We start from the raw sequence: 5,783 nt of genomic DNA on the forward strand, positions 1-5,783 counted from the left end.
ATCATAAAATGGTGGCTTGAGAGCACAGCCAGACACAACATTTGCTTATGTTGATTTATGTGTATTACTAGAAGAGGCAAGGCAATTTGTTCCAATAAATCACATCACCTCTTAGTTCACTTTAAATTAATTTATTCCCCCACATATTATATCCAGTTGTCCAGCTCACTCATCCAACTCCTACATCCTACCACAGATCAGTCCTCCTTCAATAACCCCTTACTCTACTAAAAACATAGGAAGCTGCCTTATACTGAGTCAGACTATGGGTCCATCTAGCCTAGCATTGTCGACACTGAGGGCTTCATCACACAGAGAGTTTTATCCTGCGGTTGCGATGGCTCCTTCACAGAAGTTTGTGGGCTCTTTACATGATGCCGTGACTCTGCCGTGACCCTCCTGTACTAAATGCCCTTTGTTCCCTTTTTAAATAAATCACAGATAATGCACTATCAAATTACCCTGTTGTGTTCCACTTCAGTTTCCTCCGTGAGAAGATTTAAAGCGGAAAGAAGAGGAGCGAGATCATTGAAAGATATGAAGACTCAGATATGGGGAGAAGGGGAGGGGGGAAGAAGCACATGTAAAGGGAGTCAGTGGTGATCCTGCATTTAAAACAGAAGCAGAAAGCCCCGTTTTGCATGAAGGATTTTAGTAGGGGTGTACGGATCCCCTACCTTTCCAGTTTGGGTGGGGGCGATCCATCCCTCCCCCCCTGAATCTGTCCAGGCCAGCTCTGCTCCACGGGGATCGTGCGGAGCCAGCCGCCTGGTCCGCATCACTGGTGATACGGCCGGCCGCCATTGCCATGCCATATCGCTTCACTGGGCTAACTCCAGACACAAATGGCATCCACTACACCATTTGCAGCCGTAAAGATGGTAAATTAGCCTAAATGCAGCAGTAAATGGCTGCATTTAGGCTAATCTACCAGCTTTATGGCTGTAAATGACGTAGCGGACGCCATTTGCGTCCAGAGTTAGTTAGCCCAGTGAAGCGATACGGCACGGCAATGGCAGGCGGCCATATCGCCAGCGATGCGGACCTGGTGGCCAGCTCCTCAGGATCGACGCACGGAGGGGAGCCAGGCTGGCCGGATTCTAGGGCAGGCGGAGGTGAGTGCTCCGTTCTGCCACGGGCCCCAAAGGGGCCGGATTCTTGGAATCTGGCCTCATTGGGTTCCATGGTGGAATTCTCTGCCATTCCGAGATTTCAGGCTGGTGTAGAAATGCCCTGACCAGCAGTGTCTCTCTAGGTTTTCAGGTAGGAGCTTTTTCTTGCCCTACCTGGAGAAGCCAGGGATCAGACCTGAGACCTTCTGCAGGCAAAGCAGGGGCTCTACTACCACTGAGCTATGGTCCCAGGGGCCATACTCATTTCCTTTGTGCCCCCAGCTTCAAAGGAAAGGGGGAGACCCAATGTTTATCTCATTTGCCCCTACCAAAAAGTGCAGCATGGCCACCCACCCACACAGTCCATACAAACTCTGAGAAGAAAAAGAAGACTTGGAGGCAGTGAAAGCACTTTCCACTCACGCAGCTGAACACAGGAGTAAGAATTCGCCAGTACACACACAAGCGCATGCACACACACACACACAAGCATACACATGCACACCATATCAGTAGAGACTGATAAATGGACATAAAGGAAACATGATTGTGGGGATAGGATAGGATAGGATAGGATAGGATAGGATAGGATAGGATAGGATGGGGTCTCCAACCTTTTTGGACCCATGAGCACATTTGACATTTTGATAGGGATGGCGGAGAATTCCACCACAGACTCCAATGAGGCCAGATTCTTAGAATCTGCCCCCCCCCATATCTACCAATCAAGTGCAGTGGATCACAGATCCTTCCATCTCCATCAGAGCCAGTCAGCACTAGGGGTGTACGAAACCCCCTTACCTGGAGTCCGCTGGGGATTCTGTGGGGGGGAGGTGATCCAGTCCTCCCCCCCCCAAGAATCCTCCCTGGCTGGCTCCGCTCTGTGGCAACTTTCCGGAGCCACCGACCACGGCCAGCAGCAGCCAGACTTCCAGCCATGGCCAGTCTTCGAACATAAATGGCGTCCTGCCTCATGGAAGACATTTGCATCCCTTCCCGTGATACACTACATAAATCTTTGCGTAGCCTATCATGGTAAAGACCAGGGATGCAAATGCCATGCACTACGCCACTTGCATCCCTCCCCCTTCCCGTGATAGGCTACATAAAGATTTACGTAGCCTATCACGGGAAGGAAAAGGGATGCGAATGGCGTTCGCTAGGCAGGATGCCATTCACATCCAAAGACCGGCCGTGGATGGACCCAGCCGGACCCGGACCCGGCGGTGCCAGGTAGGAACCGGCCAGGTCAGACTCTGTGGGGTGGCAGTGTGGGGTGGTCGATTCCACCACGGACTCCAGGGGGGTGGATTCTAAGAATCTGCCCGCCCCCCCTGCAGTCCGTGGCGGAATTCTTCACCATTCCTAGTCAGCACAGTGAGACTAAGGTTCCTGTGGTCTCCATTCAAGCCATACCAAGGGGAGAGGAAACAGAAAGTATACAAAAGTATCCCAGATAAGAAGAGACAAGTCGTAATAGCAGGTGAAATGGCCCTTGTATGTGTCCAGACCATGTTTTCATATTGATCAAAGACAGAAGCAGATCCCAAACCACATATTTTACCTCAGAGATGGTGACAACTTTTGGGCACAAAGGCTGAATTAATTCCAGGCAAAGACATCAGAGGCCATCCTCATTAGTGGGATGGCATCTCATATCCATTACTTTTCCACCCTTGTTTTATACATCAGACATCCTTCTCAGGAGAGGATTCACTTTCCATTGCAAAGAATTCTCCCCCAACCCAACCCCAAAATGATCTTCTTCTTTTTTAGTGATTCTTTATATTTGCACAACTGACAGCAAAGTACGTATGGTCTTGGTAAATAACTAGAGTAGATCTTTGTAGAGAAAGTCACTGTGGAACATCCTGAATGAACCTACTTATGTGAACTACACACACACACACACACACGAAGTACTGCAGATTTCCTGCATTGCATGGGCTGGACTAGAGGACCTTTGAGGTCGCCTTCCAGCTCTATGATTCTACCTGCTATTCCTTCCTTGACATTCGAGAGCAGCAGAATGGAGCAGGGAGATCAGACAAACATGTTTGTTTCAGCACATCTGCTACGGATGGTGCATCACGGAGTCCAAAAACATTGCAGAAGTGTTGATCTGCCCTGTAATTATCAAAATTGCTATAATTGATTTACCTGCTCAAAGAGCTTTCTGGAGGGAAAAAAGCATCAAGCAAGTCTGAAATATTTATACGTCCCCCAGTGGGCCACGGACTGCTAAAAATCATGAAAAGAGAGAACCAGGGCTCCGTCATTTCGATCCCGTTCCCTCTTCCATTGTGCACCTCAACCTTCAGATGGTGACTCTCAGTTGGCACCCAAGGCTTGCATCTGTTACCCTGTTGAGCTTACAGATACAGAGGACACCTGTCTCTTCTCTAAGTTGCCTTTTCAGCATCAGCTGCCATGCACCTTGTTCAGGTCAGACTGGTGACGGTAATGATGTTGATGTAGAGAGAGACACAGGAGACCGGACATGTACCAGAGAATTTGCCTTGAGGATGGTGCTGCTTCTGCTGTTGCCAAATGCGGTGTGGAAAGTGCATGCTGTTGAGTGCAGAAGAGATGAGCCTCCAGATATTCCACACGAGTGGTACCAGCCAGGTGACCTCCTCATTGGTGGGATGGCATCTCATATCCATTACATTCCCCCGGACGTTTTATTCATCAGTCATCCTTCTCAGGAGCAGATTAACATGCCCATGTAAGGAATTCGCCCCCCACACCCACCCCAAAATGATATTTAGTGTTATTTTAGTGATGCTCTATATTTGTATGACTGACCGCAAAGTACTTACAGTCTTGGTAAATGAGGACAGTTGATCTTTTTAAAGAAATGGAAGGATGGGGCGGCGTTGGATGGGCTGCCTCCTCCACAGGGTGATGTGACAAGTTGAAACCTGCATCATTCCTTCCTAAATGAAATGAAGGAATGTGAAAATAGGTCCGCGGGATGGGACTTTATGAAATTTGATGTTCACAGTGGTGGAGCAAGGAAATTTTACACCCTGGGCCTAATGATCTTATGGGGGAGCCCTAGAGATGTTCACCTGTACTACTTCCCTTGTGAAGAACATAAATAACATTTCTCTGCTTTCCAGATGGGTGGCCGGGTGAGTCTGCTGCAGCAAAAAAAGAAACATGCGATTCTTGTAGCACCTTCAAACTGAACATATTTATTTTGGCATTAGCCAAAAAAAGAAACATGAGATTCTTGTAGCACCTTCAAACTGAACATATTTATTTTGGCATTAGCCAAAAAAAGAAACATGAGATTCTTGTAGCACCTTCAAACTGAACATATTTATTTTGGCATTAGCTTTCATGGACACTGTCCACTTTATCACATCCATGGAGGGTTAACCCCAAATTGGCAAATCTATATACACATGTGGGGGCAGGGGGTGAGATGTGAGCTGTGTTGTCAGACAGAACTGTGTTGCAAAACAGGACAGTCATGATTTCCTGAACAGGTACCATTCAAAAAAAGTTATTGGGTCATAAAACAGGCATCATTGCAATCACTGCCATATGTCTATCAACCAACTGTCTATTTTCCTCCCTATGGTCAGTCATCCATGTGTTTCAGGCTATGCAAAGATAGTTGCTGGAGGCTCAAACAGATCTTGTCGTGTGTGAAGGAGATGCAGTTTCAAGAGCACTCAGAAAGTGGCAATATAGCAAAATGCTGAAGCACAGTGGATGTTAGGAGCTGAAAATGTATAATAAAGAACAAAATGGATAGAAATATTGAAGGTGAATACAGTGAAATACAAGAAAATGTTTGATCTATTCTACATTGATGTGTCCATAAAAGATGTGCTAGTTATGCTATCTTCTTATGCTCAGACAGCTGAATCTTTCAGATGTAGAGTGGACCAGTGCTGTGATAAAATCACTTCCTGCACTGTTCAACTCTCCCATGAGACAGCATGTCACTTCTTTTTCAGAGTGGCAACAAAGTTCTACCAGCACGTCCTGGCTTTGGTGTTTGCCATTGATGAGATCAATGAGAATCCCAACCTCTTGCCCAATGTCACTCTTGGGTTCCACATCTATGACAGCTACACTGATTCAAAGATGATCTACCTCACCACATTGGACTTGTTCTTTAATTCACATCAGTTTCTCCCCAACTATAAATGTGGCTTTCAGCAAAATGTCATAGGAGTCATCGGTGGACTTGGCTCTGATACCTCCTCACGCATGGCAGACATCTTAAGTCTTTACAAGGTTCCACAGGTAGGATCAGTACATGATGATTCCCCCAACCTCCCCTGTAATACACTCTTCTTCTGTCTTTCCAGTAGCGGTCTGATGATTTGTCAGGGGATGGAGTGGTACAGAGGGACGGGGGAAGACAGGGAGTTGAAATATGTGAAGTTGCATTTGGAATACCCCTTGGCTATCCAGATCTTTGTTTGAGAAGTCGGAGGTTCTAACCCTTATGGGTTTGATCTAGATTTCGTCATGCCTGGAGCAAACCCATTGATTTCAGTGGGCCTCCTTCGACTAAATCTCAACTGACACTGTGTGTTTAATATGTGTAGAGAAGGATTGTTCCAGTGGTGACAGGACTGAATATCTAGAGGAATCATTGACCAAGTGTGCATCTCTGTGTCTGTTTGGATGTGTAAAATGTGGAGG

This window comes from Heloderma suspectum, chromosome 6, assembly GCF_057233095.1.
Source record: "Heloderma suspectum isolate Gila_16-S chromosome 6, 16-S_ref, whole genome shotgun sequence".
NCBI lineage: Eukaryota > Metazoa > Chordata > Lepidosauria > Squamata > Helodermatidae > Heloderma > Heloderma suspectum.